We start from the raw sequence: 15,098 nt of genomic DNA, 5'->3' as shown, positions 1-15,098 counted from the left end.
CCTAGGCTCTGAAGAACAGGAATATGAATAAAGTAAATTCTCTTGATATGCAGTTACTATTCCTCTGTTTTGTAGGTTTCTTTCTTTCCACACAGTGGCAATCTTTCTTATTTTAAATCCTTTCTGACCTTAAAAAGTATATCCTTCACTATAGTTTAAAAAGAAAAACAGCTCTAGCATCTCCTCATATTCCCCTTAAGTCTCTAAGGTAGCTCTTCTTGCTTTGCTCTCTCATAACCTTCTTAACTACCTTAACGTGTTTTTATTTCTAGCTCTGTTTTAAAATTCAGCATGCTTTAAATGGTTAAAAAGGAGCAAGCCATACCCCTCGTGTTACCTGAACATTGTAAATGAATTGAGGGGGGTTTTTTTATGAAGAACTTTAAAACCTCCAACTTATTTGAAACAATTTTAAAAGTTTTTAAAAATTAACAATCTAACAGAGAAGGACTCATTGATGGGATAGCGAGTATATAGAGAATAATATAAAACAAAAGCCCTATGGTCCATAGAGTTACCCGAGGCCTGGTCTACTAGACCAGGGCAGGCTGGCTTATGGTATGCCATCCAGCTATGCAAAAGGAGTGGCTGGATTTAGCTTACCTTAAACCAAGTCATCACAGAGTCTACACTGTTGAAGGCCAGTGACAGGGTCTACACTAGACCTGCTAAATCAAATGCTAAAAGATAGACCTCCAGAGGGTAGTGTAGACATGCCCTTAGAGACAGATGTATCAAGTCCTACTGTAACATTGGTGCAAGCTCAGAGTAATTTCACTCAGAGTAATTCTGCAGTCATAATTAATTCATATTTACACTGAACAGAATATGGCCTTCTGTATTTATGTAATAGTCCTACTCTAAGGTGACTTCACCTTATCACACTCCCACAATTTCTAGTGGTACCTGTTACCTCTATGTGCAAAGTTGTATTTCAGCCAGCTTCTTAATTGACAAAATACAGGTAAAATGTCCTCACTAGCCTGATGGTCAGGTAGGGAAAGGAATAGGAGTACTACCTAATGCAGTGATGAGATGTGCACAGTACATTGCTAGGCAGCAGCAAACATATTATTGCCAGGGGGAGAAAAAAGAGAGGGTACAGATAGTCAGACACTCTGGGACCATAAGAAAATTGTTCCACCTGCCTATGGGCTTCTGAACAAACCCCAGTCTATTCAGTAATACTACCCATTTTGATCTGTTTGAGTAATGCAGAGTAGTAATGCAATTTCAGCTCCCCTGCACTTCAGTAAGGTCTCTCCCAACCCCTGCAAAAACATCCCATACATCTTAATGTTAATCTTAATCATTAAGATGCATCAGTGCTGTGCTACCTGTCTGCCAAAGAGTTTTACTTTCTAAGCATCACCACAACTACAGCTGCATTTCAGTCTACTTGTAGTTTCACACTCATTACATGGCTTGGTAATTAGCAGCCATTGGTAGTTTAAAACTTTTTCCTCCAATATTTAAGGGTTGCTAACAACTCAGGGCATGTCTATGCTACCGAGTTATTTTGAAATAACGGAAGTTATTATGAAATAACAAGGCAAGCATTCACTCTGAAAGCACATTATTTTGAAATTATTTCAAAATAACAGACTTCTTATTCCAAAATAATAAACTTTCATTTCACGAGGAATAATGCCAGTTTCAAAATAGCGACTTTGAAATAGGGCAAGTGTGGACAATGCAGTGGTGCTTATTTCAAAATATTTGGCCTCCAGGGATTCTCAAAGCTGTGGTGCTGGCCACTCTGTCCACATTCCTCAAAACTCTATAGTTTCCCTTCCCTGAAGTCTTTAAAGATGCAGGCAGAAGGGAAAGGGCTTGTGACATGACACGGGCCCTGCTTGCTTTGTGCCACATCACAGAACTCTGTGCAGTCTTCCCTGCTGCCATGTCAGACACCAGCACTCCTACCAAGCAACCTATTACTGCAAACATGCCAGCAGCCACTTTGGAAACCCCTGGCTGGGGCAGAAAAGAACCCCATCCTGGACTAGAGATCTGAAGTGAGGAGTCGAATCTCCAGGATCTCCACTCCAGGCACAGGAATGTCAACATCTATAAATGGGTGGCCACCAGCCTGTCCCAGATGGGGCACATGTGCACGCAAGAGCAGATGTGGATGAAAAGAAAATAACTGCATCAGGCCTACGCCATGGCCAGGAAAAAAAGTTCCTGATCTAGACTGGCACCCCAGACCTGTCATTTTACCAGCAGCTGGATGGCATCATGGGAGAGGGGACGATCCCCCCCATCATGGACTCCGGCCTGGACACACCCATCATCAGCTTCCAGGAGGGTGGGGTTGTGGACCAAGACAAGGAGGAGAGCTGGTTCCCCCCTCCCAGGATGTCTCCCAGGGATTGGTTGAGGTCAGGAAAGGCACTTCATCTGAGTTCCATTATTTGCCCTATACACACGTCAGAGGGGGCAGTGGGCTGCAAGAGGCTGCATGTGCCTCACTCTGCCTTCTCAGATGGGGAATCACACAATAGCTTGTACACGTGGCTGAACATGGAGCACCAGTCCAGAGCACACAGCCCCATGAGGCTGGCGCACAGGATCCTCTCACCCCTTCTCACAAGGTTCCTGGACAGACCTGCCTGACTCCACGGGCACGTCTAAACTACATCCCTCTTTCGAAAGAGGGATGTAAATTAGCTCGAAAGTGAAAATGAAGCTGGGATTTGAATTTCCTGTGCTTCATCTGCATAACGGCGGCTACGCGTTCTTTCGAAAATGGGTATTTTGAAAGTGAAACCACTGTATAGACGCGGTTCTTTTGAAAAAAAACCCCACCTTTTTGAAAGATCCTGTACTCCTCAAAAGAAGCGGTGACCCAAGATTTGAAAATCACCTGCTTTAGGGAACCCTTTGTGGGGTGCTAGTTCCATATGTAAAGCAAAAGGCAGGTTGGTCTGTGGCAAGAGGGCAGGGACGGGTTGTGGCATCAGTGAACGTGTGCTTAATTTTCTCCATATAATGAAGGGAACTACACACAATGTAAAACAGCCCAAGATGTGTTACCATTTGCACACACACCCTTTGTGCAGTGACCCCCCCCCAAATGTAAGTTGTGTCCCAGAGACACCCATCTCTTCAGATACCCAAGTGGCACAGCTACAGTAAAGCTGGGGAGGGGACACGAGGCCTCAGCACAGATGGCTCTGGCATCCGGCTGATCCCACTGATTTATTATTTACCAGATGTGCCCAGCATTGCTGGGTCCTTCTGTATGGTAATGTGGGGGAGGGTTGGAAATGAAAAGGAAAATGTACACACTTTATTTAAATACTGGGGCTCAGGCAGAGAGAGAGAGGAATACAAGAGTCAGGGCAGGAGGTTGGATGTGTGGGAGGCTCAGACCAGGGGGTGGATGGTTCAAGAGTCAAAGCAAGGATGGAGGGCTCAGGTCATAGGGTGGTGGGGAGGGCTGAGGGCAGAGGTACAGGAGTGAGGGCAGGAAGCTGGGAGTTGTGGGAGGTTGAGGGCAGAGGGTGGGGGTTTAGGAATGAGGACAGGGGGCTAGGAGGTATGGTGCGATAGCTATGGGTAGACAGTGGAGAAGTCAAGGCAGGGGATAGGGTGTGGGGGCTTAGAGCAGAGTGTAGAGATGCAGGAGTCAGGGCAGGGGGTGGAGGAGGAAGGGGATTGCGTGTATTGGGGCTCAGAAGAGGGGGTGGAGGTGCAGGAGTTGGGGCTGGGAGATGTGGGAGGCTCAGGGTAGGGTGTGGGGATTGAAGGAGTTGGGGATGAATGTCTGCCAGTTCCGGGATATGACCAGGACCATAGAGTGGTAATCTCGTGCTCAACAGCGGGTATCTCTATGTTGCACAGTAAGCCAAGCCTGAAGGACCTGGGCTTGTGGAATCAGTGTTTCCAAACCAGTATCTTGAGCATTCACGCTACATTGTAAACCTGGGTTTGCACTTGCTGGTCTTGGATCTCACTGCAATGCTAACATGTCCAAACTGAACATTCAATGAAGGGAACCTGAGCTCTCTCCCCCGATCCTGCTAACCCTTTCCCCCCACCCCCATAGGTATTTCTGTATAAGAGATGATCCTAGCCCTAGGCAAATTATTCACATTCCTCTCTCTGAGGTTTCTGCTCCTACATCTGAACTACATTTGTCAGGCCGAGAAATCAAGATTCCTATGTTCCCATAGCAGCAATAATTGTTTTGTAAAGAATCTGCAGCGCATGCATATGTGTATGAGATACCTAAAGTTATATGATTGCAAGAGTGGAATTTCATGCTTTAGGTTCCTCTGTATTGTATAATCTGGTCATGCGGGGATGTATTAAACATTAGGTTTATTAAAAGGCATCTAAACTATTCTTATAGACAACAAGAGGCAATCAACCCTGAAAAAACGTTGGAGCATGAATCTCAGCTGACCAGAAACTGTGAGGTAAGCCTTTTTCAACCACAGCTATTTAGGGGTATGTGAAAATACTATTGAAGAAATCAATCCATAATTTCAGCCTTTATCAAGTTCATACAGATTTCTGTTGTTCCTATCGTAGGGTATGTCTACACTACAAAGTTAATTTGAACTAACAGACGTTAGTTCGAATTAACTTTGATAGGTGCTACACAGGCAAACCGCTAGTTCGAACTTAATTCGAACTAGCGGAGCGCTTAATTCAAACTAGGTAAACCTCATTCCACGAGGACTAACACCTAGTTCAAATTAACTAGTTTGAATTAAGGGCTGTGTAGCCACTTAATTCAAACTAGTGGGAGGCTAGTCCTCCCCAGCTTTCCCTGGTGGCCACTCTGGGCACCACCAGGGAAACTCTTCTGTCCCCCTCCCAACCCCGGAGCCCTTAAAGGGGCATGGGCTGGCTACGGTGCCCGTGCCAGTGCAAGCCTGCCAGCACACAGCCAGCAGATCCCACACCTGGCACGGCACGAGACAGCCACCCACTGCCACTCAGCTCTCCGCCTCTTCCCGGGACCAGGCTGGCGGCTCCCGAGAGCCTGCCCAGGTCCACAAGAGGCGGGCACCCGTCTGGTCTAGTGCGGAGATCGTGGACCTCATCCACGACCTCCGCACTAGGCACAGGAAAGTGGCCGTCTAGGGCAGGATAGCTGCCAGCCTGGCCACCCAGGAGCAGGTTTGCATGAAAATCAGGGTGGTCCAGTAAGACCCCTGACCCTGAGACCTGAGCTTAGAACGGCCGTACTGGGTCAGACCAAAGGTCCATCTAGCCCAGTAGCCTGTCTGCTGACGGTGGCGAACACTAGGTACCCTGGAGGGGATGGACCGAAGACAATGACCAAGCCATTTGTCTCGTGCCATCCATCTCCAACCTTCCACAAACAGAGGCCGGGGACACCATTTCTACCCCCTGGATAATAGCACTCCATGGACCCAACCTCCATGAATTTATCTAACTTCTCTTTAAACTCTGTTGTAGTTCTAGCCTTCACAGCCTCCTACAGCAAGGAGTTCCACAGGTTGACTATTTGCTTTGTGAAGAACTTTCTGTTATTAATTTGAAGCCTGATACCCATTCATTTCATTTGGTGTCCTCTAGTCCTTCTATTATGGGAACTAATGAAGAACTTTTCTTTATGTACCCTCTCCACACCACCCATGCTTTTATAGACCTCTATCATATCCCCTCTCAGTCTCCTCTTTTCTAAGCTGAAAAGTCCCAGTCTCTTTAGCCTCTCTTCATATGGGACCTGTTCCAAACCCCTGATCATTTTAGTTGCCCTCCCCTCTCCCAGCCTCTCTCTTCCCCTTTCCCACCTCCTTTTCTCAGTCTCCCCGAGTTCTGTTCAATAAAGAGAGTTTCTATTTTTGAACACACGTGTCCTTTATTTTGTACATCAGGAAGGGGAGCTAGGGAGGGGTAAGTGGAAGGAGGTGAGGGAGGAATGCGGTACAAGCCCCCGATGGGGAGGACTGGGGTGGCTCTGCGGGCTGCTTGGGGTGGAAGCTCTCCTGCAGCCCCCCAATTGCCCCCCACACCAGATTGCAGCCTGCAGCAAGTGCAGCCGAGCTGATGGCCGAGTGCTGTGATGTGCCTAGTGTGGGCACTCAGGGCACTCCAAGCCAGGATTGCTTTGCAAGCGGGGAACCCCTAAGAACTATCTGTCCGGGGTGGGGGTCGGGTCCCTTTAAGCACAGCCCTCGGCTAGCCTGAGACAGCTGCTCCATGGTCTAAGTCCTACTCTGATGCCCTGCCGGCACTGCTTCCGGCCATCCTTAACCTCGGTTCAGGGTCCACTCAGTGTGGACATGCTAGTTTGAATTAGCAAAACGCTAATTTGAACTAGTTTTTAAGTCTGGATGCGGTAATTCGAATTAGCTTAGTTCGAATTAACTAATTCGAATTAAGTTAGTTCGAATTAGCACTGTACTGTAGACATATCCTAATTTGGATGATATTACTCACGAGGAACCCCAAGTAGGATATCAAAAGACTACCTGGAAAGCCATTTCCTCATTTTATTGAATCCTTTGGCATTCTATCAAGGAAAAAGATCTGTTGTTAACTTCAAAGGACAGGCACATTCTTTGAAAAGAGAATGTTATTGATTATGGAATCCACAGCCGTATGTGCCATAATGCAGTTGTGAAAGCAGGCTCTTTGCTGGCCAGGCCTCTCGCGCGTATTGCCATCCAAGCAAAAGGTCAACATCCTCTTGATGAAAACCCTTACACTATGTAATTTAAAGATTAGCGACGAACAGGAACCAAAACCAGACCCAAAAAGTTCATGTAAAGTTCGTGCTGGTTGTGCTGACTGTGCCATGCCCGATAAGGCAGAAAAGGAAAAACAGGAAACCATCTCACCCCCTTACTCCTGTCACTTAACAGACAGGGTCTGCTAGCCTATCACAAAAAGCGCGCAAAAGCTTTCTCTATAAAACAGCTTCTCCTCCTTTATCCAATTGAGGAATCCCGAATAAACCTTGGATGGCGGAATATGAGCTAGGTCCGAGGACTGATCACCCGAGGGCTACCTCCCGGTCACCAAACCAAACGAGTTCCTGTAGAGCATAACGTATGCCAAACGTAACGAATACCAAATATGTTGTTGTTGTAGTTTGTGTGTCTGTTAAATGTAAGTATTGTTATCTGAAATTATTTAGAGGTACTGTTAAGTAGTAGTGTTAAAAGTTTTAGATAAATGATTAGTCTTATAAGTAAGACTGATGTAAATGTAACTGTTAATAATCCCTAGTCCCTTGTTAACAACTATTGGGATTTAGAGAAACCTCAAAGAATTTTCTTCACTGTATTGCATTTTGCTTATTGGACATTCTAATAATTTAGTGCCTACGTATGTAAGAAATTGATAAAATCATAATTTATATGTAGAAGCCCTTTAATAAAAGTTTAAAAGATATTTAGTAATAGTTTGCCTGTTTCTGCGCCTCCCTGGGACTAGCCACATTTCCGAACCTTTTACTTTAAACCACAGCAGTGTAAGGCTCAACTTATATGCTCCTTCAATGGAGCTTACTAATGTTGAGTGACCACATTTTTTTCTCTGAAAAGCTGGTTTAGAAGATGGAATGAAAGAGATATTTAAAGCATCTAAACCGACTTTCCATTTATGTTTTGGTTTTAATATTTATGGAGTTGGAAGAAGGAAATAACTAGGCAGGCAAGAAATGACAGAAATAATTCGATTTGAACTTGAAGGGACAGTGTGAGATCCCTTGAGTAAAGGCAGCAAATGTTATTTTTTAAAAAGTCACTTTTACATTCTTTATGGAAATCCTCAGAGGAATAAGAGTAGGTCCATCCATTCAGTTCATCAGTTATAACTCCATGTGGAGACAAGCCCTCACAGGGACTCAATCATACCCTAAACATGTTAGGTATGTCTGCATTGCAATAAAACACCCAGTGCTGGCACATACCAGCTGACTCAGGTTTACTGGGCTGCGTCTGTAGTGTAGAATTTCAAGCTGGACCCCAGGCTCTGGGAACCATGGCAGAGGAGCATCCCAGGTCCTGGGGCTCAAACATTGACACTACAATTATAAAGCCCTGCAGCCTGAATCAGCTGACATAAGCCAGTCCCAGGTGTTTTGTGTGCTTAACAAATGAATAGTCCCATTCACTTCTGTAGGAGCATTCAAACTCTTCAACTTAATCCCACATAACCATATGCAGAAGTAGGGCCCAACAGCTGATTCTCCTCTTATAGCAATCTAATCCAGCAGACACTCCACTGAAACCAATGAATCTATAACAGTGAGAAGGTAATCTAGCCCCGGGTTTACATGTGCAGAGCAAAAATTTTAGGCTGATTTTGATTGATATCTCTACATGGTCACTCTACATTTTACATTTGTGATGGAAAGGTAATTAATATTTAAAGATGAATTTACCAATTTTCTAATGGGGAAAATTCAAAGTAATCATGAAAAACATCTTACTTTTAGAAATTTTTCCCTTTTATTAATCTGTGATATGCTATTGTAATAAAAGCAACAATTAAGGAAAGCAAGAAAATATATATACTTTTGAACACAGATTATTTGTAAAAGGATATTTAATCATGGCTACTTGCATGTCTTACCTACTATTGTTACAAGTAATACCTAAAACTAATATAAACTGAATAAGTTGAAAGAAACCATATTTGTTTCTGCATAGTCAATATGACTTGTTTCTCCATGGAAGTCAGGTAAGGTATGAACATCAAACTTTTCTGTGCTGGTGGATGTCCATTGACTTCACTGCAGTACTGTATGGACACAAGGTGTGCCTATGAGAAGCAATGTGCCATATCAAGCCTTTGATTAATTTCTCCTGTTCGTAAGACTGTATCTCCCAGATAAATTTTTAACAAAAGTGTACTTCCCTGATTAACAACAAAAATTAGTGGATGGATTTCAGAGGTGGATTCACATAGAACTTTTTTTTCCTAGTTTTCAAGCTGGCCTTGTTTCTCTTTCGGTGTGTCTAGACTACAGGGTTTTGTCGACAAAAGTGGACTTTTGTCGACAAAACTAAACCTGCGTCTACACTACCGCTGAGTTCTGTCGACATAACGTCGACAGAACTCAGCAGTTTTGTCGACGCTGGTAAACCTCATTTTGCGAGACATAACGCCTTTTGTCGACAGAGTTCTGTTGACAGAAGGTGTTATTGCATCTAGGGTTGTGTCTAGACTACAGGGTTTTGTTGACAAAGCAGCTTGCTTTATTGACAGAACCGAATGTAGTCTAGACGCTCTTTGTCGACAGAAGCCTGTAGTCTAGACGTACCCTTTAAACTGGCAGTGTCTGAAGTTGTACACATGGGACCAACCTATTCCAGATGGTCATGTCTGGGAGGGTTTACGCTTTCCCTCTCTTTTATTTAGCACCATTCCAATGCAAAATCTCTGGCTATTTTCCCATCTCCTCTCTCTCTTCCAAGCCATGCTGTACATTGGTAGTAAAAAGGTAGCTAACATTTCAGACTCTTCAAACATATTGCGAGATGATTTCACATTTACAAATAAAAATTCAAGAACTGTCCCAAATAACTGTTTCAAAATTGAATACAAATGTTATTTTTAAATACTGACAATTTTTTAAACAGACTGTAGCTGTCTATAGCTGAGCAGTCCATGTACTATGGTACTACTTTTTCTGAGTTGCTTCACAGAAACTGAAATTCAAACGTTTTGTGTTAGAGTCCAGTTCTGAGAAGGATTAGGCATTTTCACACCTCTAAAAAAGGAGGTCTATGAAAGAGGGAAGAAAAAATATAACCTTAATTTTAAGTGATATTGCTCACTTTAGTAGAGTGACCTCTACTCTAAATAAACTTTGTATTTCCTAACTTCATTATCACATTTCTAGTTATTTTTACCTTGATGCCACTAAAACACATTTTCATAGGATGAGGACCTACAGCTGTAAGGATGTGTGTGTTTAGCTATGTTTAGTTTAAGTTTAGGTTTAGTTCAGTTTAGTTTACTCTTTTTAAATTTTGACATAGGAAAAACCATATTCGCGCCAATCTATACTAGCTATAAATGTGGTCCACAAAATTGTGTAGTTCTCTGACGCATAAAGAGAAAATTTTCAGAAATAAAGAATCAGGGAACTGAGATCATGGAAAGGCATTTACACAAAAGGATGGATCAAGTTAGCCACAGCAGCATGCACTAGCTGTCCAAATACAATCCTGTTCAAGACCATAGGTAACCCATGCTGCTATGTTGACACTACTATTTTGAGTGCACTTCCTCAATCAAAGCTACCACGTTTGCCTCCTGAACTGGCAATTATGTCTCCAGCTCCAGTGTGGACATAGCATATATCTCTGTCACACACTTTATCTCCTATTTGGGCCTTACCAGGCTGTGAACCAAGGCTATGTCTAGACTGCAGAGTTTTTCCCAGGATACCTCTGGTATCCCAGAAAAATTCTTCTGCATCCAAGGAACGCATCTGCTTTTCCAAAAAAATTTCAGAAAAGCAGACTTTTTTTTTCAGCATCCCTGTAAACCTTGTTTTATGAAGAAGGAGGAATGTTCCAACAAAGGAGTGTTTTCTGACATTTGGCCCAGTCTAGAAGATACACAAATTGAGGTTCGCAATTTGCATATGTTTTTCTGAAAGAACATGGCAGTGTAGACATAGGCTGGGGTTTTCTAATGGTGCACCTTTGCTCTTGCTTTGGTTCACATCAAATTTATTCCACACATGGATGAAAAAGATTAGAGGGAACATTGAAGATGACAGGCAGAATTTTAGAGCATTCCCCTCATTGTTACTGGGATACATGACAGGCCTGTTTTATTGCCTATAACAGTTACAAAGAGGTGATAAAGGTGTGAAGAAGTATATGAGGAACATAGCTACTGTAAAAGGAAGTACTCTGGTGGACTGGGGGAAGCAGAGGACCTATAGAGCTTGCTGCTGGAGAGACAACATCAAGCTGTGATTCTCCACTTCAGTAATATCACAAGTCAGTCATTTTTCTGCTGCTTGAAAGTGGCTCAGCCCCTTTCACTTCAAATGGGGCTACACCAATCTATGGCTACACGTAAACTACACCCCACTGTCGGCAGAGGGATGTAAATTAGACATATCAAAAGTGCAAATGAAGCGGGGATTTAAATATCCCACGCTTCATTTGCATAATGGCATCATGGCGCTGTTTCAAACAAGCTCCATTTCGAAACTGAAACTGCAGTTTAGATGCTTTTTTCCGATGAGGTGATTTTTCAAAAGATCCTGTACTCCTTGTTGAAAAAAAACAGGGGTTTCAGTTTCGAAATGGCACTTGTTCGAAACAGTGCCATGACGTGATTATGCAAATGAAGCACAGGATATTTAAATCCCCACTTCATTTGCACTTTTGATATGTCTAATTTACATCCCTCTGCCGACACAGGGGTGTAGTTTAGACACACCCTATGTCAGCACAGAATTTGACCCAGAGATTTGTTTTCAAGTAAACAGGAAGTTAGCTGTGGAGACAGAGTATGGAGACCTCCTGGGATGACCCTCCTAGGGGCTGCAGGGACATACCAGCCACCTCCAGGACCACAACCACCCGCAGGACAATTACTCCGGACGTGACAGGTTAGTCATTTTAGAACTCACTTCTCAAAGAATTAGCTCCCTGTTTATACTCTCACAGAACTATTCCAGGCAAAGTAACAAAAGTACTGAGGACAGAAGGCCCATTCTACCACTAGGGCTGTGTCCAGACTCAGGGTTTTTTTCGAAAAAAGTAGCCTTTTTTCGAAAAAACTTCACTTGCGTCTAGACTGCAGCTGTGTTCTTTCGAAATTAAATCGAAAGAACGCGGCTTTTCTTTCGACAGCGGTAAACCTCATTTCACGAGGAAGAATGCCTTTTTTCGAAAGTGCTTTTTCGAAAAAAGGTGTTCTTGAATGCCAACAGGGCTTTTTAGAAAGAGAGCATCCAGACTCACTCGCTGCTTTCTTTTGAAAAAGCAGCTTGCTTTTTCAAAAGTACTGCTTGCAGTCTAGACGCTCTTTTTCAAAGGAGGCATTTTTGGAAAGATACTTTCGAAAAAGCCTCTTTCGAAAGAGGCTTGCAGTCTAGACATAGCCCAGGAGGGTATATTGGGAACACTTTTAAATTAACTACTTCTGTTAATGGGGAGGGAGGAAAAGATGAAAGAAAAGGGGTTTCAGCACTGAGATCTCAGAATTTGCTACATTTTGATACATGACTGGGTTACATTCAGGTTTGGATTCTCCTGATTTCATGTGTGTAAACAATTTTTGGTTTGATTTCTCTGCTGCTTAAATCTCCTGTGAATAAAATATTTAGGAACAGGGAGGGGGGAAAAAACTCTCTCCCCTCCTATCCTGCAAGTCAATTGACCACTCCACCATTTTAGGAATGCATCAGCTGGAGACGTTAGAGATGCATGTTTTTATAAAGCAGAAAACTAAAACCAGATTCACCTCTTATCTAGTTTAGATAACTCTTTGTAACTGACACTGAATGAGGAAGGTAGGGTAGTAAATTCAGCTGGGTTTTTTAGAGGAACACGGATCCCTCTGATTGGTAAATTACTGAGGTGAAGTAAAAGAATGTGGACCCTTCACCAATAAGGTTCCTATAACTATATAATACAGAATGGAATGTCCCAGGTGATTTGCTCTTCAAACACAGTGTAAGATCAGCAATCCTAGTCTGCCACTTCCCCGACTATTTAAATACATATATATGAACATACTTTTCATCTCTGTGTAGATTTATTGCCAGCACAACATGCATGCACTAATTGAAAGGATTAAGTAGGATTTAAAGATACAAATGAAGTGGTGCCTAAGTCTTGTATTACCTTCCTCTGTGTAGAGTGAATGTCATCCTTGGGACTTCATTCCTCTGACCTGGGCAAGACTGTCTCTCTCATTCCTTTTTTTAATAATCACATTCTCATACACTATATATTTTACTGGCTGGATTTAAGCAGTGCTGCTCAGTGACAGTAGCTTCCCTTCTGGAAGATACTCTGCCATGCATTCAAAACAGCACACAAAAGGCTGCTCTTCCAGAAATCTCAGATTTGCCCCCGTGAAATTTTTTTTTTTTCTGTGTTGCCACCTGGAACTATAGAAAGCAGGGCCAAGGATTCCTCTTGCACGGTTTATGCACCACTCTGCATGGCCACTGAAAAATAAGGAATGACCTGGCAGAAGACCAACAAAATGCTCCCACCAGTGATTTAAGGGGAAAAAAATCAGCTCAACCTGCAAATAGTTACTCCCTGCTTGGCCCTTAGCCAGTATTTTAATTGATGAGAAGACTCAGGCTGTAACTGTGTTTTCTCCTGGTATGTAGGGTGACCATATGTTCCATTTTGGCTGGGACAGTCCCTTTTTAGGTCTTGTCCATCTCTCCAACTTTTTGGACAAAACTAGGCATTTTCCCCATTTTCTCTTGCCAACTAATGATCAATTGGCAACCTCAAGTGGAAAAATGCTCAGTTTGTCAAAAAAAAAAAAAAAAAGGCTTGGCGATCTGGCCGCTGCCACAGCTCTGGGACACTTTGAATTGCCAGGCTCTGGGTAACTGCCCCCTTTAACTCCCCCTTCCCCCTCTCACCCCCCACGGTTGGCGAGCCAGCTGCTCATGGCTTACGATGGAATATGTGCACTCTGTATGAAGGGACACTATGACAGTTTCCTTTCCTGTGGTTCTTTCCTGTGGAATAGCTAGTCTGTTATATTGCCAGCTGTGACTAGCATGATGAAGTGAGGTGAGGGTACATTCGCTGTGCAGTAACTTTGAGTGAAATCATGCAAGAATTCACTCTGATCACTGCCCAAAGCATCCTTAAAGGGCATGGCCCTCTAACATAACATTATCAGAGAGGAAAAAGAAAGCACCGGTTAGACCTCCCTGGTCCAGCACCCTTAGGACCTGACCAGTCTGAACAACGGATTTTGCTGGACCAGGGGAGGTCTCCTGTTGCTGGCCTCCCAGACTGCTGCTCCTCGTGCAGCCGGGAAGCCTTGGGAATCCTTCGATAATGCCAACCCTGCTTCAGCCAAAGTGGCCAAGTGCTTACCAGCCACCACCAGCTCCTTAGCTGCCCCTGGCCATGTTGCCCCCAGCTTAGCTGGGGACCCCTGGAGCCAGGGCTCTCCACTCACTGCCAGCTGGACCAGAAAGTCCCAGATTTCAGAGGATGAACCTGTAAAAGTTTACCAGAAATCTAAACCAAATCAAGGTTTGTTGCAGCTAAATAAAGTAAATGTGAGATTATCAAATGCATTCATTCTTACACCGCTGTATATGTAGTTCTCTGATTGTGCTGTAGCTGCCAGACCTGTCAGGCTTGTACTTCTTTGGTAACAGCTTTTAACAGAGACAAAATGTCATTTTCTTTTCAAATGTCATTCCAGTGTCCATTGCTCCATGAAGAAAGAGTATAAGATCTTTATCTGGGAAGATGGAACCCATGTTCAGCCAGCAAAGCATGATATAAAAATCAATCAGAACCCAAAAGGTCCTTAACTATGAAAGCAAGCTGGGTGGGCTGTTTTACCAATGATCACTAGCTGAGAGTATGAATAACTATTTATTTTGTAAAAGCCATAAATTCCTTCTCTTAAAAAAAAATCACAGATATTTAAATTGGCACAGATATATTCCAATATAGCTACTGTGGCAAATCATGTGTCAATTACAAATTGCCTACATCCCATTGTTGCTCAGTATCAGTAATCATTTGTACAAAATGCCGCGCAAGTGCAAGTTACCCCCACTGGTTAGAAATGAAAGCAAGTATCTAATCTCTGACTTCCTTTCAACCACACAATGAATTTCAGTGCTTTTAATATATATAAAAAAAGCACACAACCTGCTGATGGCTTTGGATAGAGTCTGTCACTCTCTAGATGTACGCTTTATAGTAGGATAGCTCATTCTTGATCTGCAAATCAGGCCTGTGGGAAACAGACCTTTTCTGGTTGATACTAAACTGTATAAACAAAATCCTGATATCAAATGCAATTCACTTTAAACCAAATCTCTTGAGGCAATGCTAAACTAGTCCTTTATGATGCCATGCACTGAGGGTATATCTACATTACAAGCTTTACAATAACACAGCTGTCGC

General features: G+C 43.2%; 1 long non-coding RNA gene across 1 annotated transcript; it reads left to right on the top strand.

Annotated features, from left to right (window-relative positions):
- Nucleotides 1-4,292: 4,292 nt before the first annotated feature.
- LOC142826892 (uncharacterized) lies at nucleotides 4,293-14,672 on the top strand. The gene is made up of 3 exons (XR_012901155.1): nucleotides 4,293-4,427; nucleotides 11,446-11,575; nucleotides 14,383-14,672. It is a non-coding gene; the product is annotated as an uncharacterized LOC142826892 (long non-coding RNA).
- The last annotated feature ends 426 nt before the right edge of the window (nucleotides 14,673-15,098 follow it).

This window comes from Pelodiscus sinensis, chromosome 1, assembly GCF_049634645.1.
Source record: "Pelodiscus sinensis isolate JC-2024 chromosome 1, ASM4963464v1, whole genome shotgun sequence".
In the NCBI taxonomy this organism is placed as follows: Eukaryota; Metazoa; Chordata; order Testudines; family Trionychidae; genus Pelodiscus; species Pelodiscus sinensis.
Note: the sequence above shows the minus strand (reverse complement) of the source record. Positions and strands in the feature narration are given on the sequence as shown.